Raw genomic sequence first — 25,859 nt, 5'->3', positions numbered from 1 at the left:
TAAAACGATTTGATAACAGACAATACAGTGCTGGTATCTGTCATCGTAATTTCTCTCTTTGCTGTTAATTAGATAATGAAACGCTTTTTAAAACAGAAGTAATAAAAAAAACATACATTTAATCAAAAATTAAAGCACGCTTTTATTCTACCTGTCATAAATTATGACACAGACTGGGAAAATGGAATTGTATTTTATGAATTAAAGGCAAATAAGAAATAAAAAAAAAATAAAAAGAATTCTTCTTTTCTAATCTGAATTACTTTTCTTGCAACATATTGTAACATCTTTCCAACAAATCTAAACGAAGAACCATAAGAAACGGATTGCCATTGAAATGTTCAACCTTGGTCGGTTCCATTTTTGTTCAACTTCCCTAAGCTTTCACGCACTGTCCACACGAGTATACAAGTATAGAGGACTTAATTGGTGGTGGACCTCTTCACATCCTCGCCTGTCTTAGAAAACGTTCTCCATACGATATATTTCTATATTCAAAAGCTAAAATCTAAAACAAAGAGAGCTTATTTCAAATTGTAAACGAGCACCATACCTTAGGCAATATATATCATCGATGATTGGAGAGGTCGAAGGTTGACATACTCCAGATTATGCCTGAGTCTCTGCATATAATACATGAATGACTGTAATGTGGAATTTTTAAAATGAAGACTTCACGACGTTGTCTTTGATACTGACATTACACACCATTGCAACCTTCTTAAAGATGCAATCTGATTAAAATCAGATCCTAGAATACGCTCACAATCGCTACAATAGGATCTGACATAACCCCATAGGGGGTCATGTCCGCATGACCTTTCGCTTGGAATATTCATGAGAACTATCAGCCACAATCGTAACTACTCGGCTATTTCCGTAACCGCACGTGAACCTCGTAGGTGGATCGACGCCATAAAAGTTGGTTGCTACGTATACATAAACGTAACTATGACGTCACAGTCGTACGTTACACTATGAAACGTGGGCTTTCAAATGCATCTAAGATATCATACACATCTAAGGTATTGTACCACTATTAATTTCCACTTGTATGTTTATGTATTAGAGTGAATAAGACGTTAATGATATTGTGGTGAAAATCTAAACAATACAGGGATTCGGTTCTGGCCTTCTTACCATCCACAGGCGCGCTTCCGGCGAACAAATGCATCGATTTGATGCAATTCTTGCGCCGATCTACGTCCGAGTCTTCTTACCGGATACGGAAAAGGACGATCGCGTGATCCGATTGCTATCAGCCAGTCAGATTGCGCCATACAGACAATGATGGCTATTTATGCGGTTCCTGGCAATTCGTAAACAAATTGCTGTAATCTCTCTCCCACGAAGTTTATTCCACACTGTAAAATTGTATATTCTCGCATAACGAATTTTAAACTTTCGCAATAATGCCTAATCTATTCCGTTCATACAAACAACAAAACGTACGATATGAAATACATGTATACCCAAATTAAATTAACTGTGAATTCCGATGTATGTATGAATAGGGATGGGTACGATTTGAATAGTTTTCAAGATGGTTTACTTAAATAACGCGGGGAATATAACGCCAGTCGACGTAAACAGTGAATTGTGACGTCGCATCTGGCTGCGATATGTTTTCTTTCAAACCAAACAATTGCAGCCATTTTCCTTGAATTGTGAACTCCATCGTGATTTTTTAGCGTTTGAATGAAAGAAAACCCGCAGAGAATACAGACGTTGTTTAAATCGCATGATTTGGTGTGCAATCGTCTGTCAAACGCGCAGCCATTTTTATTGCATCTCTAACGTAAATAATGACGCAAAGGTTCATGGGAGAAAAATTATCGTTGGTATAAATCGACAGGGTCAATTTGATTGGCTTAACGAAAGGTCATGCGGACGTGACCCTATATGGGGTTACATCAGATCCTAGTGTAGCGATCTAAGTGAGCGGATCTCAGGATCTGGTTTTAATCAGATTGCTTAAAGATGAATGCTAAAACTATTGGAGTTTCAATTCTACTGCTCACGGCGGTATATATTTGAAGGTGCTGATTCTGTTTTATTAACAGACGCTTTTAAGCAATGGAATCTTTCCATAACTATTTTTCACTGAATAAGAGAGATTTAATCAGATTTAGTTCACTTTGACGAAATTCATGTCGTCAGAGTCCATTAACAGATCAATATTATAATCTACAGCAGAATGACTTCTAAGCAATCACATACTTAGCGTAAATAATCTTGTGGACCAAAGACATGTTCCTCCTATGTCGTTGATTTATATGATAAAGTGGTAATTCATTAAATCAATAAAAGATGTATGTTTTCTGTGGTGGACTTTTATAGTTAGCGAATAAATATCGTATCGGGAAATATTCTTGTAAGATGGATTATATATTGTTCGAAAGACAAATCAATAATATTTCAGTATGATAGTATGCAATCGAGGGAAAAACACTCCGTGTTAAATATTTTGTTAAGTCCTTCACAAAGTGTATTTCATTTTGCAGTTTAATAAAACAATGCTTGAGAATCGGTCACATGATGTACATATAATATTTATCATTTATACAAACTTTATGTCGATGTGATGTAAAACAATGCTTCATAAAGTATAGCAAAATGCAGTAAAAACTGCCTAATCTGACACCTGTGCAATCTATTTCACTGAGCATTCCGACCCTTAATTTCAGCGGGGTTTTTTTACACTGTGTATTCCAACACACACATTCCATTCGATATACTAGAGCTTGTTCTGCGTATAGTCCGTTTTTAAATCGAGGTAAGCTATTTATTGACAAACAAGTTGATGGTAGAGGGGTTTCAACAGTCTCGATTGAAATGAGCATTTCGCAAATTCTATGGTCGTTATAACGATCTAGTTCGTCAATACAACCTATCATTGGGTCAAGTGTTGTCTGACGTGTTTCATACCGATTGTTAGGCCGTTCTTGGTACACTGATTTTGACTGCGGATAACTCCGTTTACCTGAACAGGATATAGGGCTCATGGCGGGTGTGACCGGTTGACAGGGGATGCTTACTCCTCCTAGGCACCTGATCCCACCTCTGGTGTATCCAGGTGTTCGTGTTTGCCCATCTATCTATTTTGTATTGCTTGTAGGAGTTATGAGATTGATCACTTTTCGTTATCTTCACCTTACAAACAAATGTTTCCCAGTGCAGTCAGCGCAGTACTGCCACATAAACATTTAAAAAAAAAATTCACACTTTAATCTGTAAAATTTCTACTCCCGTCGAGAATTTTTCACTCACTGAGATATCATATATTTAGAGCCTTGCTTAGCGCTCAGGGCCGTAGCAATGAGGATTCATATCTTCGTTTATAAGGTCATAATTATCCGAAAGACCGAGTTATGTCCAAGACACGATACGATATCGACAAGTACCACTCTAATAATCACATACATTTACTTACAATATCCTGTCGATATCGATTCACGAAATTATTTCTCTTTCTGTCGATATCGTAAGCAGACACTATGCTGTGTATACCAAGACTATTAATTCAAACACATTTAGAATAGGAATTATCGATACGATATCGTTGTGAGAATGTCGATATCGACATTGATACTGTGTATACTAAGACTATTAATTTAAACACATTAAAATAGAAATTGTCGATATCGATACGATATCGTTGTGTGAATGTCGATATCGACATCCTAGGCAGGCATTATGCTGTGTATACTAAGGTTATGAATTTAAACACATTTACACGGCCTCTTACCTCTGGTCGGCGCTGGTTCGAATCCCGCTCGCGCCGGTAAGTGAGAAAGTTTCCCAGTTTACTTTCGGAAGGTCGGTGGTCTCTTCCCAGGTACATTGCATCTGGGTTCTCTCTTCCACCAATAAAAACTGGGTGCCACCAGATAACTGAAAATTTGTTGTGTATGGCAGAAAACAGCAAAAACAAACTAAACACATTAAAATAGAAATTGTCGATATCGATACGATATCGTTGTGAGAATGTCGATATCGACATCGTAGGCAGGCATTATGCTGTGTATACTAAGGTTATGAATTTAAACACATTTAAGGTTGATTGATCATCCTGTGATGTTATAGGTTTTTGTAAAATCTTTATTTAATCAAATTGTTCGCATGGTTGAAATATATCTTTCACAGGAATTTTATTCACTGAATAAAATAAAAAAATGTGGTAAACTTTTGATAATGAAAAAGTTTTTATTTTCCATAGATATTCAATTATTTATAATTTTAAAAATGTTGTCAAGGGCAATAACTCCTATGCTAGAATTTTTTCTACTGCAAGTCTATGACAATGATTTCACCAATATCCACACTTAATTTTTATATATCTATGAATTATCAGATTTCTTAAACTGTTGACATTTAAAATTTGTCATTGCAACAAGTTTTTATTAATTTTCATCATTCTGTTTAACGAAAATGTGCGATTTTTTAATGTTGATATATGCTTCTGTTTTTGTATGTCTGACATCTTTAAAAGGGGGGCAACATACATATTTTCTTTGGTTATTGGTTAGATTAAACTATACTGAGTGGAAATTAATACAGTTTTTCCACTTTTAACCATTAATATTGATAAGTCACCTGGGGATCGACCCACCTTAAAATAGAAATGGCTGATATCGTTGTGTGAATGTCGATATTGACAACGACAGCAGGCAACCGCCGCGGTGGTCTAAAGATTAGAGCGTTCGTCCGGAAAGCTGGGATTTAAATTCCGTCCGCGACAAACCGAAGTCGTTAAAACAGGTAGTGACAGTTCCATCGCCAAACGCTCGGCATCAGGTGTGAATATCACGGGTCCTCTGAGATGACCTTAAAACGGATGTTCCGTGTCACAGTAGGTATGACACGCTAAAGAACCCTCACTGCTCAATGGCCCTAAGCGCCGAGCAAAGGCCTAAATTTGTTTGACGTCTCGATATGAGTGAAAAATTCTCGAGAGAGACGTTAAACAAGATACAATCAATGAATCGTAAGCAGGCATGATGATATCGACTCGATATCAATTTGATATTGTCGATATTGACGATAAAGAAATTGGATTAGATTTTGGACATGTATGGACAGACCCGTGACTTTCACTCCCAAATGCCGAGTATTTGGCGAAGGATAAATCAGTATTTAGGATTTACACGGCCATGGCACGAGAGGGGCTAACTCACGACTAGCCGTTTACGAAGCGAACGCCCTTACATTGAGCAAAGCAACCGGTGGTTTTGGCTGTGATAAATTGTAGGGGTCTGTACCATACCATCCCCTAATAAAAACACAAGGAATGAAATGGATTTTTACTGAAAACTTCGATTCGATTCAAAATAGCTCCAACATTCTTCTTTTATCACCACCCACACCAAAGTTTTTTCTGCTCCAGTCATTTCAATAATTCATGCCATTGATCTACCATAAAACAATCCTCTTCGACAGGTATAACTCGCAGTATTTGATAGTTTTTCGCGACCAATTATTGGTTCATTTCCTTGTTTGTCCTGGTGGCCATGACCAACGTCACTTCCGGTATCTCGTTTAAGCAGACAACTCTCAAGTTCGAATTTGAACAATGAAAAAAATACTGGTCTCTTTAAATATTGAGATGAAAAGGTCTTGTCCTTAGAGGAATTCGACTCAACTTTTTGGCACCCGGTTTTTCTCTAAATTAGCTCTAGCAAGTTTATCGTTATTTCGGATTTCAAACATTTCGGTTGAGCATCACTGAAGAGACATTATTTGTCGAAATGCGCATCTGGTGCATCAAAATTGGTACCGTATAAGTTTTACATGCAGTTATATAAAACAGAAATGTGTTAACATAAAACGGTTAATGTAATTTTATTTGATTAATGTACATGAAAATATATAATTACTGGACATAAAATGTTATGACTACGATGTGTGAAATATTCATTGATTTGATTTTTTTGTGCATATATCATTTATTTGGTAGTGAAGTCCATCAAATCTACTAGCTTACTTTTTAAAAGTATTTTCGATGATAATGATCATTGTACTTTGTTTTGTGTTTTATCTTTTTATTATTATTATTATTGTTTTATTCATTTATAAAGCGCAAAATTACACATAGTTTCTATGCGCTGTACAATATTTGTGCAATCTTTCTTTCCTGTCATTTAATTAATATGATTATGTATGATATAAAGTACTCATAGTTCCATAACAACATCCTGCAGTAGTTATGTTGGCGCCGGTCTACCCTTCCAAGATATAGGAAGTGGAATTTTTTTTTTAATAAATTCTAAAAATGCGTTCCATTCTCAGATCTGAAAATCGTTTTAATTCAAAAGCCATACATGCGCATGAAGAACTTTGTAAAAAGATAAACTATCTAGTAAAGCTCCACTAGACGTGATATTATAAAGTACTGAAGAAATGAACCCAGAATAACTAGACTTAGTACAAAGTGAGGTCACTATGCAGACCACGAGCATGTCATCTTTCGCTGGGAAGATAGCTAGGATATAAAGTGTTTTACACCTTTCTGTCGGATTTCTGATAAAGTAAATAAACATGGATTCGGCTTAACTATCACTCAGAAAAGATTCTTTATTATCTATCTCTTTGTGTCGAGGACTACGTTATATAGCCATTGTCACCTTAAATTTTCTAAAATACACGGCTGAGAGATTTGACAAACTACATTTCAAGTGTTTGTATGCTCATGTTTAAACACACATGGAGATTGAACGGATGAACCTTACTGAAAAGAAGTTATGTTAGAGGCAGTGAAATGCTAAAATCATACAAAATAGTCAAATGGTATTAAAACAAGTTATGAGAATGGATTGCAAGTCAGTATAGGTTTTTTATCTTAAGGTATCCTACACATAAATGCATTTATTTTCACAAACAGTCAATATCTATAGTACAACATCTTTTGTGAAAACAAAATTTTCAAGTTTTAGTGAGATAAAGATGGCAGAGAGAGAGAGTATAGATGATGCCCAGATCTATTGATAGTGAATTAGATTTTTGTTTGTTTGAGTTATCTCCCCTTGTTGAAATTTAGAAATACATGTAATCATATATTGTCGTGATTTGTATGGCAACCTTCACTTTTCTTTACATATTTTGAAAGATCGTGGCAATACGAATCTTTTCATATTGAGTTTTCTATGGAAATTATATTTTGATACATGCATACTTTATACGTCAAAAATGTACTTTTCTCATCGGAATTAATGTTAATCTCTAATAACGGGGATTTCTTGTCTTGTTAATTTTGAAAATTCTGTTGATGAATCAATGTGTAAATTAATCATCGTTCATTTGATACCAAGTTTTGCAGTACATAACAATTAATTCTTGAAAATAAAAAAGGGTGTTTTGTGGATCGGATGCCTTAAATACATATCTTTTAACAATAATGAAGTATGATTCACTGAAGTAAAAACTTCAATATCCTGAAAAACTTTGGTGACATCTTTGAAAAATTCATCTTAGAAGAATAAATGCTTCAATAAAATAAGTTTTAAAGACATTGACTTGGCGTACCAAAAGCACTGATACTTTAGTTTATTATAGTAAACCCTGGCATGATACAATTCCCAGCTAGAGTAAAAAGCCATTGTTGACTACCGGGGTATAGTAAAAATCTTATACTTTGACATCCTAATTGTATTTTACCATAGGAAGCTTTTGTTCGGTCACATTGATACAGACAGCTTTGTGGTTTTGATTTCTGGATGATAACTTTAAAATAATTTATTATAAATTCATCGCGAAGATAAAACATGACCAACTCTACACTATTAAGACAACAGTGTGTAACTTATATATAACTTATCACGAAAACGAGGCAAACGTCTAGCCTAAGTTACGTAAGGCGTTTGACCCCGACTTCAAATTCTGACCCCGACTTGTTTACATACGGATTACTGTATGTGTATTTACTGTATATAGGGCTTCATATTTTAGAGCCTTTGGAGATGAAAAAAGATCGCTAATCTCTGGCTGCGCTAAAATATGTAAACCTCTACTTATTCATTATCATTACCGTGTTGGCACAATTAGTGAGAACGCCAAACAGTACATCAGATCCCATACTGTCAAATTTTGAATACGCTAAGATAAGCACACATATACAGTATCTATGCATTGCATGCACCCTTAATCTGGAAGAAGGCATTACTTTGTTATAATATAGACATACGATTAAGCCATCTAATTCGTAGAAATAAAAAAAATACTTTTGTAAATGAAAATATTGTCCAAGTACGTACATGCTCCTTTACTGATCTACAATATTTGATTCCAAATCAAGTAAGTTTTTTTCTTCATTTGCTTTGTCTGCTGATAGAGAGTGCATTTCCACATTTTCTGGAAATAAAGTTTACAATGACTTAAGAAGACGAAATAATAGTGTAAAGCAACCATTTGATTGGTTGCGGCGAGGATATCCTTAAAATATAAATGGATTTGCAACGAGGCATTTCCAATGAGAAACCAACAACACTAGAAAGGTTAACATTACAGAAAAAGGTGAGTTGGAATTATTTATCTACTTCCAGAAAATTAACGGAGAAATAATTATTTCATTACTGAATTTAAATAGGTATAATTAAAGTCAGATTTCTCAGACACTATTGTTCAAGTACTATCATACTAAACTTACAGATGTGTGCTTCCCCTCTGCTCATTCTTTTTCTGCTGGCTTCAATAGCGGTTAATGCAGGTAAATGTATGAATTGTTGTCTGAAATTGAATTATCTGAACCCAACATGTATTTATTTTAATATATTCAAACTATTTTCAGCAACGCAAGGTGGATCAGGAGATGGAAATCAAGAAGTTGACAAAACTAGTACCACTCTACCTCCAGGCAATAAATCCGGAGCAGGCATAGTGACAGCTCCAGTAATAGTCACTCTCTCGTGGACTACGTTCATGTGCTTATTACTGCAAGAATAAACCATGAACCCATGCAACTGATTTGCTTTCCCATGAATATCCAAATGACTGTATGATTTTGTCTTGAACTGGCGAGGAACACAGCGTATATACCCTGTGAATGATTCGTTTTTCAATGTACTTACACGTTATTATCTGGTTAAACCTGATTATTTGATAATTACTTTTTTTTCTTGATGAGATGTGTTTGTATTCAATAAATACTGAATATAAGTAACATTAAAAGAATAATTTCAAGAAACTGTTTTTGTGTTTTAAGATTTAAACTTTGCTGAAAATAAATTTGATAGACGGCTAGAGACATTTCAGTCGGCTCTTTGAGAAATCAATTTCATTTTTGAAAACACATGAGGGTATGAACTGCGATGCTTCACGTGTTAGCGCGTCATGAAAAGTATACCGGCGTGAAGCGTTGCAGTTCATACCCTCATGTATTTTCAAAAATCAAATTTATTTCTTACATTTACATTCTACTGTTATTTCTTTTGGAATTCTCAACTGTAAAAATAAATGTACTATATTTATCAAGATTCATACGCACATTGTTTACAATTTTAGCGCGTTCATAAGGAATTGGGTATCATTACAATTTGTAAAGATATCAAAGGCAAAATACATTAGAAATGTACACATTTTTTTTTAGCTAATGATATCTTTATAAATTGATCTTAATAGAAATGTACAGCTGTATACCCGTATCATTATTTATTGTCACAATGAAACACAGCACCGATTCTGGAAAACCCACTTTCCCTATACATTTTAATATTGCTCTACTCGATCCATGATTGCAGAGTGGTTTGGCGTAAGATTTGTATTGCAATGGCTGTTTTTACAAACAGATCATCCAAAAAAATATACTCGATCAATCTCATAATCTACAAGGAATACAAAATAAAGAGTTGGGCACACACGGACCCCATGACATACCAGAGGCAGGATCAGGTGACTATGAACTAGGAGTAAGCATCCCCTGTCGTCCGGTCACACCTGCCGTGAGCTCTATGTCTGGAATAGGAAAACGGAGTGATCCGTAGTCAAAATCAGTGTACCACGAACAACCCGTATGAAACATGCCAGAAAGCATTTGACCTAAGGATAGGTTATATTGGCAAACTATATCATTATAACAATCATATAATTTGCGAAATGCTGACTTTAAACAAGACTGTTGAAAATCCTGTAATATCAATTTGTTTGTCAGTAGCTTGCCTCGATTTAAAAACTTAACAGAATCAGAACAAGCTATTGCGTATCGAATCAATTGAGAGATATAAATACCACATGCAGGTGATAATGGAATAATGTTACATAAATATGGGAAGTTGACGATGGAGAAGCTGAAATCATCTCATTTGTTATAAAGTTGAGTTGTTAGTTTGCCGTTATATACATTTTAAATAAAATATCTAATTTAAGTACGAAGCAGATCTGGAGGACTCCTTGGTGTCTGCTACATGTATCTCGAGCTCACAGGGATATATCTAATCAAATATGAATGAAAATGATTACTGTTAAAGGGAAAGGCAACCCTAACCACATTGTTGCTTTTATGAATAAAGTATTACTTACTGATATCGTAAATAACAGTCTATAACAACAACAATCCTTGCTTAATGATGGGGAAAGGCAACCCTAACCACATTGTTGCTTTTATGAATAAAGTATTACTTACTGATATCGTAAATAACAGTCTATAACAACAACAATCCTTGCTTAATGATTAAATCAATATCAATCTATCATATATTTTAAATTACCCGCCGCTAATAGAGAGGCCATTGAAGTTTAATTTATGACGTCACACCGTCGGTTTCGAACTATTTCATTAGTATCACTGTAAACATGACAAGTTACACACAGTTAAGTTTGGAGCCGTATAGATTTGAGCCCGTTCTTTCGCAAGAAGAAATTGAGAGAAGAAAATGTTCAGGCGAGTCGCAGACCAGGCAGGCGGTACACGTTTCTTCATACAAATATCTCGAACCTCAACTTGTCATTACGCAAATGATGGATTCACAGTTTACATAATCTTTTCTTTTCAGATGACTTGTTTGGGTCAGGATTTCGAGAGAAAAAAAACTCAATTTTTTATCACATATCCCCTTTCGCATTAGTGAATTAACAGCTTGACAGGAAGGCATCAACCTATTTATTCGTAAAATTACCACATGCATATCTTTTATGGTCTTGGAATCTCATCAAAACCGGAACAGACGATGTGACGTCAAAATTATCGATTTTTGTGGTCTTGAATACAAAAGAGTTCCACATCATGGCAGCTTCTATAAATGGCGGGAATTTCAATTTTTAACGTTTTCAAATTAGTACTGAAGCTTATTTAGGCGGTATACCAACATAATAGTATGACAAAATCTTATCATATAATTAATCCTATCATTTATAATGTAAAATATTTGGGGGTTGCCTTTCCCTTTAATTAATAGATAAAACGCGTCGATACATATATGTACATATATCTAAATGTCGATTTGAAGGCCACAACAAGAGATTATTTCTTCTCAACTTGAAGTGTTTGAATAAACTCTACTTCATAACAAAATAAAAACTGATCAGCTAACAATTGAACACAACTCGTGCTGAGGGAAATTCCAGAATATTGTTGGAAGACCTGATCATTAAAGACTACGAAGATATTATCAATGAGGGTTCGTTATTTTAACTTCAGAGTACTTGTGCGTGAAATCAGAGTGGTGTTTAACGAAGTAAATTTTTTGGATGGCTGATCACCAGATACGAATATATCCTTTTTCCATTTTTGTTGAAGAAACAACTGTCTATGTCTATCTTAGAAAACTTTTGCAACTTCAATTACATGCTTCTCTAGTAAAGCAAAATTGTGGTGAGAATATTAGAAAAATAAATTTAAAAAACCCCAAAACCCATGCAATTTTCCTCAAAGCAGATGCTTGAATTTCAACGTCCGACCTAACCACTCCTACTTAAACGCGAATCTCTCTTCTTGATGCCGAACGTTTAGCAAAAGACCAGTCTTTACCTATTTTTACATCGTAGGTTTGATGTGACCTAGACATGAGTAAGGATTAACCTCACAACCTCCCGTTCTAACCACCGACCTATATATCAACCACTGCAAGATATTGTGGATAGGAGTGGACTGATATAGTAGTACGGGACCTTAGTGCTACCTGCTTTGAAACTAGGGGAGCGGGGAGGGGGGGGGGGTCAATGCTGACCATGTTAAGCTCAACTCTATGACTAAATAACATGCGTGTTCGTAAAACGCTATTGGCCAGTTTACTATTTTGACGTAATACTAATATACATTGAAATAGAACATTTTCAAAAAAGTCCTAAGAATAGAAATAACAAACCATGTGTCGAAAACAAATTCTGTATTACGACAAGAATTTCAAATTTTCATCATACCTTATTCTATACCCATTTCTAGATATGTTATTGCTATAGAAAAAAGCCCAACATTTAATATCATGTCAATTTCTTTTGATCTAAGTTTATCACTGCAATGTCAACTGCAATAAGCGGTTAGGTATTCAGGCTTATCTGAGAATCGGTAGAATAAATATCTATTAACAATTTCGAAAAAAGCAATTTATATACGTTAACTGACACTATGATCAGAATTCGAAGTCACGGATACGCGCGGCACACGGATTTATGTTTTTAAGAAGCTTTCGCCAATGTGTTCTTGAAAGAAACTATATTACAGTATCTCACACAGATTTTTTCAGATTTGTTGGTCAAACAAATAAATTACTCATAAAGCATTAGGTATTTACCCCCCGAGCCTTTACCACATGGATTCACCAAAATGCACGGATATAGGATTTTAACAATCTACATTTCAAGTATCTATATATGGTCTTCATGGTAAATACTTCACACAGAACTCCATCGTCGGTAACATATCGTCTCACTATCTCCTTTTTAAAATGTAAACTTCTCTGGTCCAAGGGTTCCTGAGAAGATTTTATCCATATATTTGTATCTAAAACATTGATCCCCTTTTGTGGCCACATCCTACCCCCACGGGTCATGGCTTTAACAAACTTGAATCTGCACTATGTCAGGAAGCTTTCAAGTAAATTTGTACTTTTCTGGCCCAGTGGTTATTGAGAAGAAGATTTTCAAAGATTTGACCTATCTATACCAACATAAAACTCTGATCCCCTATTGTGGCCCCAATCTACCCCCAGATGGTCATGGTTTTAACAAACTTGAATCTATACTACAGTTTATATCAGAAAGCTTTTATGTCAACTTCTGATCTGAGAGAAGATATATAAAAGTCGTCAATGTATTTTCACTATTTAAAATTTCCCTTGAAAAGAGATATGACCTTTCATTTGAACAAACTTGAATTCCTTTCACGCAAGGATGCTTTGTGCTAAGTTTGGTTGACATTGTTCTCAAGTAGTGCTGGATAAGATTTTTAAAAGTTGTTAATGTATTTTCACGATTTTTGTACAAAGCATTCCATTGGATCAGAGAGGACCACAGTAAAACATTGAAAGTATATATACACATGGCAGTAGGAACCCGGGGGGGGGGGGGGGGGGTGCCCCCCCCCCAATATCCCCCCCCAAAAAAAATTCATATAGTAAAATTCACAAATAGTGTAATGTATAATTATTTTTAAGCAGAAAGTTCATTTAATTCAATGAGACTCAGAGTCAGTCAGTGTGACTGTCCTTTAGCTTAAATAAAAAAAAAAATATTATGAAAAGCACTTAATGCCTTAACATTTCTTAGGGCATCATCCAAAAGGTCGTAATCATGAGGTAATGGTTCGGTTCTCGTTCTCAGCTCCGCATCTGGCGCGAAACCTATGATATGTAATGACTGTTCCTTTGCCAAGTGTCCGGCACTAGTGTCGTTTAAAGTCCTTTACCGGTATTTGTTGACGACTCATACGAGTGAAAAAATCTCGCAAGGGACGACTGATCAAAAGGTATCTAATATGTGTGACCTTAACTAACTTTCAAGGTCTAATAATTCATTAGATAGCTTGTTCATAGAAACTTCGTCTTGATACAAAAATGTCTATGCCCAACTGCCCTAATACCAGTTCAACGTTTGTATATATTTAAAATCTTTTTGTAAAGCTAATATGCAATCTCTACCCAGATTTATCGGTCCTTACACTCACTTACATCTCTGTAAACGTCTCAAGGGTTTTACAAGATTTTTGTAAAATGGCACGTATGCTCAAATAAAGTATGGATTTGACTTCAGTTACAAAAAATATACGTAAATAAATAAATAAATATTGAGCAGATGTCAAGTGTATTTGTGACACAAGAAGCATTGATTTGGGTTGAAACGTAGATATTGGGTAGTTCTATTGCACCAGGCCTATAGATAGGTACATGAAGAATATATAGTAATGGGAAAAAAAATATACAAATAGTTGCTTATCCTACATTTTCCAGATATTTTATAAAATAGTTCTTAGTTTTATTAGCCGTAAAAAAGTGGATTTACATGTGGAATAACATTGCTTATTTTGAGACGTTAACAGAGGTGTAAGTGAAAGCAAGGAACGACAACTCTGGGTAGAGATTGGCTAATATGATGAATTGTTGACTTTTTTATCATCACAGTTTTTATGGTAAAGGTAAACCCGACAATGTGTGAAGTCTATTTATCAGTGACGTAACACCCCCATGTGACGTAGGTCATGACGTGTAACAACTTTTTCAAAACTTGTAAAGTCTCAGGCTGTCAAGACCCGTTTCATTCTTGGTCCAAGAGTAGACACTATCGTATCAGTGTAAGATCAACCTTCCGCACAGTTTTAACTTTGATTATATTTCACAATTTATGCCCAGACGGACGAAAGAAAGGCATTTTTCGAAAAAGTGCACGAAGAAGCAAGGAATGCAGGAAAAAAGGGATGAGGAGCACTAAGTTTTCTTGTTAGACTCAAAGGGCAATTTTTAAGAAATATCCACTTCCATCAAGCATACCTAATATCCCAACTTCGAATATTCGAAAAAATGCTGTTTCCTCAGAGCTTTATCCAAATGATGCTCCTTCTGAGCTTATCCCGACTCAGATATATGGTGATGGGAATTGTTTATTCAGAACTCTCCCTTTTTGTGTTCGGACATGAGGACAATTTTAAGGAAACGAGGGTACGAATTGTGTTTGAACTTGTTTCAAACCTGAAGCGCTACACGAATGAAAACACTTTAGTGACCATGTCCACAAACAAAAGTTCACTTCAATATGTCTGAAAGTTCCCTGTCAGAAGAGTGTTTAATTACTGGTGATTTGATTGCTTCGTGACAAAAGGAAACAATAAAACAACCCAGAACGGTTACTATTCAAGCCTTTTACATATGTTCGTAGTTTCTAACGTTTTGCAGAATTTTCCCGAGGTGCAAAACCCTGGTGTAAACAGTCAAGATCATAATCAGCTTATTGTTCCTCTTGACCGTGCTGATGCTAAAGAATATCAGGATGCTATCCACATCATGTGGACTCAAACAATTGCTACAAAAATAGATGGTTGGACACCTTATAATTTTGTTGCCTGTATTCACAAGCATGAGGAACCTCTTTCAAAGCGTTCGAGGTTATCCTTTGAGGATTCTGAACCTCATCGCTCATTTGAACCAAAACAATCACAAGATAGTCCTCCCCCACTCTTGGAGTCTAACACAAATGAGGAGTCTATTGAAACAGGTAAATTGGGGGAAACTGCAAACAAAGAAATAGACAAACATGTTAAGGTTGCTTCCTTTATTGATTCTTCTTCTTCAGAAGATGATATTTCAGAAATACCAGTTCAAAAGGCCCAGGTTGTACATGAAAAATGGCATACACCAGAGATCGATAGTACCCCAAATAAGCCACGGAATATTTTCTTTCCAGCAAAAACGTTTGGTAAAAAGATGAGATCTTTCAATGCCTCCTGGTTTGATCGGTGGTCTTGGTTACATTATGTAGAAATCAAAGATGTTGTATTCTGTTTTCCTAGCATAAAATCATTTCAGAAGAAGACTCTCAGTTGTCACAAGAAAGAACAAGAGGCCCATGGGCCACATCGCTCACCTGAGTCACCTTGGTCCATATCAGAAGATTTTCCATATCTATTTGTATGTAAAACCGTAGTCCCTATTATGGCCCCAAACCTACCCCTGGAGTATATCCTTGAATCTACACTATGTCAGAAAGCTTTCATGTAAATGTGAACTTCTTTGGCCCAATGGTTCTTGAGAAGAAGATTTTTAAAGATTTTCCCTATATATTTGTATGTAAAACTTTGATCCCCTATTGTGGCCCCATCCTACCCCAGGGGGCCATGATTTTAATAACCTGAATCTGCACTATATCAGAAACCTTTCATTTAAATCTCAGCTTTTCTGGCTCAGTGGTTCTGGGAAGAAGATTTTTCCTATATATTTGTATGTAAAACTTTGACCCCCTATTGTGGCCCCATCCAACCCCCGGGGGCCATGATCTTAACAATTTAGAATCTGCACTATATCAGGAAGCTTTCATATAAATCTCAGCTTTTCTGGCTCAGTGGTTCTTGAGAAGAAGATTTTTCCTATAAATTTGTATGTAAAACTTTGATGCCCCCCTTGAGGCCCCATCCAATCCCCGGGGTCCATGATTTTAACAAACTTGAATCTGCACTATATCAAAAAAAAAAAAAAAAAAAAAAAAAAAAAACACCTTTGACCCCTTATTGTGGCCCCATCCGACCCCCGGGGGCCATGATTTTAACAATTTAGAATCTGTACTATATCAGGAAGTTTTCATATAAATCTCAGCTTTTCTGGTTCAGTGGTTCTTGAGAAGAAGATTTTTCCTATATATTTGTATGTAAAACTTTGATCCCCGGGGGCCATGATTTTAACAATTTAGAATCTGCATTACGTAATAAAGCTTATCTATAAATTTCATCTTTTCTGGCCCAGTGGTTCTTGAGAAGAAGATTTTTTAATGACCCTACCCTATTTTTACCTTTTCTTGATTATCTCCCTTTGGAAGATGGCCTGGCCCTTTATTTTAACAATTTAGAATTCCCTTTACCTAAGGATGTTTTGTGCCAACGTTGGTTGAAATTGGCCCAGTGGTTGTTGAGAAGAAGTTGAAAATGTGAAAAGTTTACAGACGGACGGACGCCGGAATACGGGTGATCAGAAAAGCTCACTTGAGCTTTCAGCTCAGGTGAGCTAAAAAGCTTTCATATCAAGTGGTTTTAAAAACTGGAAAAAAGCAACCACAAAAGTCGCCGCACACGAGAAAAGTGATTGCCATAAAGAGGCAATGGAAAGGGAGTTTACGATAAAGGAGGAGGTTAAAGATGTTGGAGAATGTCTTTCAAAGACGCACGAAGTCGAGAAGAAGTCTAACAGAGAGAATTTGCTTAAAATCACAAACATTTTGAAGCTTCTTGCTCGACAAGGAATTGCTCTTCGGGGTGACAAAGACGAGAACAACTCGAACTTTGATAAACTTCTCATGCTAGAGGCTAAACGCGATCCCCAGCTTCAGGAATGGCTACAACGCAAGACAAATAAGTATGTTGCTCCAGATATACAAAATGAAATTTTGCAGATGATGGGGTTGCAGGTTTTGCGACAAATTGTTGCTTTCATCAAATCGTCTGCATTCTTTTCAATAATGGCAGACGAAACACGAGATATTTCCAACAAAGAGCAACTTGTTTTATGCATTCGATGGGTTGATCAAAATTGTACTGCTCATGAAGATTTATTAGGGATGCACTGCCTTTCTGACATTGGGGCTAATTCAATAACCCTAGCAATTAAAGATGCCCTTTTGAGGTTCGATCTGCCTATCAACAAAGTACGAGGCCAGTGTTATGACATGACATGAATTTGTGTTGCAACACCTGTCTTTGAACCAGTCATAGAGACTGGTTCAAAGACAGGTGTTGCAACACAAATTCATGCACTTGAACCCAGAGCCCTTTACATACACTGTTATGGTCATGCTCTTAACCTAGCTGGCAGTGATTCTGTTAAGGGATGTAAGTTGGTTAGAGACACCCTGGACATTGCAAAGGATATAACAAAGTTGATTAAAGAATCTCCAAGAAGGGAGATGATTTTCAATACATTAAAAAATGCCCAAAATCTAGAGAAAACGTCAGCGGGAATAAGGGTTTTGTGTCCCACAAGATGGACAATAAAAGCCGACACATTTTTGAGCATTTTGTCAAACTATAAAATTCTAAGAAATGTTTGGGATGAAAGCCTCCAATACGTGCGCGAGGTAGAAATGAGAAACAGAATTAGGGGAGTGGCTGCTTATATGTGCAGGTTTGATTTCTTCTTTGGGTGTTTACTGAGTGAAAAACTTTTACGTTATAGTGATAATTTGGCAAGGGCTCTGCAGGCTCCAAATCTCTCGGTGAGTGATGGTCAAAAAATGGCATCAACGACAATGAGTGCTTTGCAAAGTCTCCGAGATGAGACAATCTTCACTCAGTTTTACGAAGAAGTTGTTGAAAAAGCATAACAGATGAACATCGATGATCCTGTTCTTCCTACAAAACGCATAATTCCTCGTAAACTTGATGATGGGACAGCAGCACATACTTTTTCATCGTGTGCAGATATGTATAGGAAATATTTCTACGAGGCATTAGATCTGCTTTTAGCTGGCATAAAATCTAGATTTGACCAACCAGGTTACAAAGCTTATTTTAATTTTGAAAACCTCGTAATTAAGGCTTGCACAGGTCAAACGTTTGAAGAAGAATTCAATTTTGTCACGACCCTATATGATACAGATTTGAAACCAAAGGATCTTCACTGCCAGCTTATAATGTTAAAGACTGTTTTGCCAAAAGACTTTACGCCAGATATACCAAGTGTGGTTGAATTTTTCAGACATTCAAATGAAAAAAGTCTGTTTGCCGAGATCCTCAAACTAATTTTGGTACTTCCTGCAACTAATGCTACCAGTGAGCGCTCATTCAGCGCCTTAAAAAGATTGAAAACATCACTGAGATCAACAATGAGCCAAATACGAACAAACAATTTGCTTTTATTGTATGTTCATAAAAAAGGGGTACCTGTAAAGTGCGAAACGAAATCTACCGAAACGAAACGAAACCTACCGAAACGAAACCCACCGAAACGAAACGAAACAGATTGTATAATCGAACTCTTTTAATTATAATAATTAAAAATGGTATCTTAGGCCCCTGTGAAAGTTACAACATATAAATAAAATTCGCCTCCCCTTTGATGTAGGCTTTCGGCTTGACTGTTACAAAGTTTTAAAAGTTGGAAGGGGGGGGGGAGGGGGGAGTAAGCACAAAGTACATATCCGAAGTTGATTAAATGACATGTACAATTAGTTTCGGATCCATAAATTTCAGAACCGAGGGTTACAGTCTCAGAGATCTGGGGAAACACACTATACGACGTTGGATCCGCCTTTGGGCATGGATACATTGTTTGAAGAAGCTGGTGTCTGAGAAAATTGAAAGCAGGAAGAGCTCTTAACCTCTTATTTTATCTCTAACTGCTGAGGTGCGAGTATTTTCAATAATGGAAAAACTCTATACATTTGGGCAATCTCTACCCAGAGTTATCGTTGTAGGGTAGCGTAATACGCCCTCTGGTGAGAGATTGACATTTGGGGTGTTGCTAAGACGGGGAATTGAAAACGGGACGGAAAACGGAATTTTTTTAATGCAATAATATTAGGAGGAGGTTGGCATTTTGTAAACTGAAAAGGCTTATGAACAAGGGAATTTTAAGCAGAAATCACAAAGAGAACGGGGGGACATATTCAGAATCCACCGTTTGATATACTACATACAAATACACAATATCCACATGTATACATATATTTGTCTTTAGAACAAAAATACTGAAACATGTATTTATGCCCAAAAGCGGATCCAACGCCGACGACCCCATCCCTCGTTTAGTGTGTTTCCCCAGACCTTTGACCTGTGAGAATGTAACCTCCCGTTCTGAAATTTATGGATCCGAAGCTAATTGCACATGGTATTTATGTGCTTTGTGCTTACCCCCCCCCCCCTTTCCAACTTTTGAAACTTTGTATCAGTCAAGCCGAAAGCCTACATCAAAGGGGAGGCGAATTTTATTTATATGTGTAAACTTTAACAGGGGCCTGAGATACCATTTTTAATTATTATAATTAAAAGAGTTCGATTATACAATCTGTTTCGTTTCGTTGGGTTTCGTTTTGGTGGGTTTCGTTTCGGTTCGGTAGATTTTGTTTCGTTTCGGTAGATTTCGTTTCGTTTCGCACTTTACAGGTACCCATTAAAAAGAGACCGATGAACTGAATCCAGAAAAAATAGTTGAGGAGTTCGTAAGTGAAAGTGAACACAGACTGGCGATTTTTGGAAAGTTTACCGAGTACTAAATACCTTATGACTCAGAAATGATTGATAACAAAATGATAAAGATATAAACAAAAACAAGATTTAAAAAAATCCTTAACACCCCCCCCCCTCCAAAAAACAACAACAACCAAACAACCCCAAACAAAACTTAAAATTAAAGTTGAGGGGTTTGCTGGGAAACTAATTAGATTCTATGTACATAATTAGATTTATGTACATGACGTACACCTCAATGCTTGCACATATTTATGCAGTTATCTTTTTACTAATGGTTTTGTCGAAATCACTTTTTTGTCGTAAATTACTTTGGTGTGGTCCCCCCCCCCCCAAGTGAAATTGCTTCCTACGGGCCTGGTACACCAGAGTTTTGGGGGGTTGGTTTACGGATTTATGAATTTAATATTTTCCCGTAGTATTTATTCATTTTTCTTCACACCACTGTCTCATAAACCAGTACGAAGCCCTACTATTTTGATACTTGTGCCAAAATTGTAAGTATTTATGAATGAACATGATGACTCTGGTGAGCGTTTTGTCCACCGGACCTCTAAGATTATATTTTTATACCTGCATTTATATGGGATGAACTTTAAATATATCGCAGATTATAAAATTAATGATAATGTCTTTTGTTTATACAGGATTGCTTAATTAGGTACATCAACTAATTTGACACTGTTGGAAATGGATAAGAATACGATTAATTACACAAAGCGGGATATATATATATATATATATATATATATATATATATATATATATATAAAACAAAAAACCAACCACTCTCTGATTTGTTAGGTATGTGAGGCGATTAATAAAAAAATCACTTTCTGGTTTGTTAGGTATGTGAGGCGATTATAAAAAAAAAATCACTGTCTGGTTTGGTAGGTATGTGAGGCGATTATAAAAAAAAACTCACTGTCTGGTTTGGTAGGTATGTGAGGCGATTATAAAAACAATCAGTCTGGTTTGTTAGGTGTGAGGCGATTAACCGCAATGGAAAACGTGATAATCTGCATAGCCGTTATGCATAAATTATTACGCTTTTTATTGTTGTTAATCACCTCATACACCCAACAAACTAGACAGTGATTTCTTATATTTGAAATGAAAATGATTTTATATTGTTTAACGTCGGTAAATAAAATATTGTTCAACTAGTATTTCTATTCTCAGAACATGTCTACCGGCTTTATCACACACACGTTACCTTAAATTGTCATATAATGATGCTGCGTAGTGATACACTTGGAACTTGAGGGAATCCAGGATGCGGAGTAATTTCAATCATTGTAAATACAACTACTACATGTACTTGCATGTAATTTTTTTCACTGTACTTTTTAAATTCCGCGAGATTAAAAGGAGAACTCCTCATACTTTATATCATCTAACAAGTATTTTATAAAAGAAATATTTAAAAAAAATCAGTAGAACTACTTTAAAGGTAAAATAATAAAAACATAAAAAGAAATTCCTCGGAATTCAACAGGTATGAATCCATGATATGACAGTGGAATAATGTTTCACACAAATAATTTCACTGTCAGTAGGATACAGTTAAAACTTTTATCAATGTTCTTCACAACAAATCCTCTCACGAGTGGGAAGAAAAGAACACCAAAGCATACTACTTCATTTGAAACAAATGGATCAGAGATACATCACGAATACGGAATAAAGCAAATTAGGAGGTAAATCTGCAAAGACTGGGTATTTAAGGAAGGGATTGTCTGAATTTCACATCCGGTTAAAGGCAAACCTGAAACATCATTACAGTATGTATATCGTTATAATATTTTTCTGAAACTTTTGATGACCTATGTTCTACATTTCTTTATATATTCAAAACATGTTTTTACATACTTGATAAATAAGATTTTATAAATTAATGATCTCTTACACTTGCTGGGATCTGTCATTTCCTGAAAAATCACTAATACTAGTACTAATACGGAAAAAAAAAAGATTAAACTTTTTTCCTAAAACAAAGTGTCATTTTATTGATTTGAATCACATGCACATGATACAATAAACATTCTTTGTTTCATTTTATCCGGGCGTGATTTTTTTTTCATCAGGTGAGTAACCACATAAAGCTAAGACGAAATCTCAGTATATCCTCCAGAAAGATCTATTTATATGATAGCAACGTGATTTATAATGACGAATTCTTCACTGTTAGCCTATATATTAGTTAGACAACTCGACTCATTAACTGATTATTCGTAATTAGAATTGATATATATTGTAGTTTCAAAAGGTGTTGAAATGTAAAACTACCCTTCATTTGAACACTTTTTATTAATTATGCACATTTATTTCAGATGTGCCAAATCACGCTATTACAATTACTGACTATATTAGCTATTTGCTGTTGGACACAAGGTAGGATTTCATAGATATTTTCTGTACATTAATGTTTTCAGTACAGCGATCAACATTTATTTACAATAGCACTTTATAACTGCTTATTGCCATAGTTTAATTATTGAAACACTTAAAAATTTCTTCATTATGTTTAAATCTACACTAGCAATCAATTGTAGGAACAAGTGTTCCATCCGGTAAAGTAGCCAACGCATCAAATACAACAAAGCCAGCAACCACAAAATCTACAGCACCTACATCAGCAACCTCCAAACCAAACACTGAAGCGCCAGGAGCAAACAGTGGTGTCACACAATCTACAGCACCTGCATCAGCAACCTCCAAATCAAGCACTGCAGTGCCAGGAGCAAACAGTGGTGTCACACAATCTACACCTAAAGGAAACGATGCTAGTAGAACGACGGGTGAAATAGCGGTCAGTCTGATTGCTGGACTGGTTTTTACAAGGGCCGTAATGTTTTCCTGATTATGAACAGTAATTAATCTGTGATCAAAGACTGAGAGGTGATGACAGGTACTGTTAAAATAAATATTATTGAATGATTGTTAAATATGTTATACTTGTAGTTTAACGTTAGGATCATGTAATAAAGACAATATGATGTACATGACTTATACCCAATTCCAAAAAAAAAACAAAAAAAAAACCAAAAAAAAAAAAAACAAAAAAAAAACAAAAAACCAACTAACATTTCTTAGATTAGTATTAATTATGGATACCATGGAAAATACAATATCTCCCGTATTTGATTTTATTGCTCTTGCTTCACCTCGGATAAGAATGACATTCTGTCATTGGATAAAACGCGTCACATGATTGTCGTCTCTTGACAACAAAGTGTGTTTTGCTACAAAATACCGCGTTCCATTTTGTAAAGTTAAAGGTGCATTCTGGTTCCCTGTAAAAATATTCTATCCAAATCAAAATGAACAGGTGAAGATAAAGAACAATTTCATAACTCCTATAAGGTAAACAAAATTAAGAGTAGTGCAAACGCGGACTCCTGGACATACCAGAGGTCGGACCAGGTGCCTATGAGGAGTAAGTACCCCCCCCCCCCCCCCGTCAACCGGCCACACCCGCCGTGAGCCCAATTTCTTGATCAAGCAAACGGAAAAATCCGTTGTCACAATCAGTGTCTAAAGAATGACCTAAAATCGGTATGAAACACGTCAGACAGATGGCTCCTTCAACAAACGAAATCATTTGAAGCTGTAACATTCATTAAATATGTTGGGAATTTTTTTAATATCAAATTTATGAGACGGCAATCCAAGAATACAACGATACAAGACCTCAACCGTGCGCATTTTTAGTGCGCCGTAAATCGAAGGTTTTTATAAGGGGTGGATCTGTAGCTCTCTGATCCGTCTCGATATTTTATCATAGAGCTACAGTTCTGCAGCTAGGAACAATGCAAAGACATAATAGAATTAAAGACTGATACGTTTATCAGATACCAACCGATGATATGAGGGGGCAGATTGTCGTGAACACACTTAGTCTACACATTGCAGAAATTCTTGTTCTCTGTATCAAAATACCAATGTTTCAAAAAAAAGTACAAGAAACTAGAGACCTACATTGTAATCCAACTTTGATAATAATTCACCCTGTTGTGCGCAACTTTTCAACGCAGCCAACTTGCCTATTTTTGGGTCCCTTTCCTGTATTGGGAGAGGAAATATTTAATATTTGATATAACCATATCTCTGATTATTCTCTAAGAGACTTTGAAAAGTGTCTAACATAAAAGGATTGGGAGGGGGCAATTTAGATTTTAATCAGCATCGTAAAACTATCATTTTCGTCATTAACAGTTACCCGATGACACAATTTGAAATAAAGCAAAGTTTAATCTCTGTGTTTTAATTTACATGTCACATAAGTGTAAATATAACGAAATAAATATACACAAATTGTCACATTTAAAGTCTAAACTGTTTTCCATTCATTTATACCAAGTCTGTATTAAAGTAAATAGATAGTTTTATCCCAAACTTTTACCCATACGTTTAAATCAGGTTTGAAATTGCCGACTAACTCGGTCTAAGCAAGGTATATTATTCAAACTGGTTTGCAGTGATTGCTTTGGTCAGTTTGGGCGCAGCAGGCACGGGTAACAGACGCCAAATAGCTGGTAGTTTTAAGCATTATAAGATATTTAGTTATATTACTCCATAATACTCGGGACTGTACTTGTTTTCTCATGAGAGTTCTACACATTCTCTATACTTAAAAACTATAAACATTACTTGCAAAATTAACAATATGCAAATTTGAACAAACTTTACACAACAAAGTCAATAAACTGCAAATGAAGAAATTTGGTTGAATTACGCACATCACATATTTTCTGATTTGAAGGCATTTGAAGCGAGTGGGTATTTGTTTTTTTATCTGGGTCAGAGTTATACTCTTTTCTTAGTCCCTGTGGACCGACCTATCGATTTGCAGGTCAAAGGACAGACATATATAGCTAATGATGTCCGACCAGTAACTTTATGACATGTTACTAAGACTGATTTTTACTGGTAGGTGACCTCTATGGTTTGGAGGTCAAATGGTCACTGTCTTACAGAAGACGGCGTGTTTACAATATTATTTTATAGTAAACGCCATGAATCATTCGTAGTATAAAAGCTGCATCGGGGAGATTTTCTCAGCATTCCATAAGATAGGTGAATTCATCACCTTGCAAACTTTTTATATCTGAATGAATGCATCGTTATTGCAAATGACAAATCTTATACATCTAATTTCAATGAAATGTGTTTGATACAAGATTACGCGTTTGAATGGTATTCGTTGCCAGTTTTTATTTTTGCAAGGTGAGTGCATTTTTATCATATACAAAGACTTCATTAATCTTACATTTCTAAAAGAAATTTCGTGGGTAAAAATAAGCACATCTCTTTTTATTTATATGACGGTTAAAAAAAACCGAGTAAAAACTAAAAGCACCATGAAGATTTTATTCGACCAATTGCTGATCGCATCACTTGTGATGAACTATGTACACAAATAGATGAAAAATCTAAGTTAAAGCCGCATTTTTACAATCTTTACTTGAAATAAATAGAAACATCCATACACAGAAATGGTTAACAATATCAAATGGGTTATCATTGTCAAACAATTTACACCCAAAGATGT

General features: G+C 35.6%; 1 long non-coding RNA gene across 1 annotated transcript; it reads left to right on the top strand.

The window, feature by feature from the left end:
- Positions 1 to 21,955: 21,955 nt before the first annotated feature.
- Positions 21,956 to 23,253, top strand: LOC125653140 (uncharacterized). The gene is made up of 3 exons (XR_007361809.2): positions 21,956 to 22,089; positions 22,639 to 22,699; positions 22,861 to 23,253. It is a non-coding gene; the product is annotated as an uncharacterized LOC125653140 (long non-coding RNA).
- Positions 23,254 to 25,859: the final 2,606 nt, after the last annotated feature.

The sequence above is a fragment of the Ostrea edulis genome, chromosome 2, assembly GCF_947568905.1.
Source record: "Ostrea edulis chromosome 2, xbOstEdul1.1, whole genome shotgun sequence".
Taxonomy (NCBI): domain Eukaryota; kingdom Metazoa; phylum Mollusca; class Bivalvia; order Ostreida; family Ostreidae; genus Ostrea; species Ostrea edulis.
The sequence above is the reverse complement of the archived record's forward strand: the minus strand, read 5'-3'. Positions and strand labels throughout refer to the sequence as shown.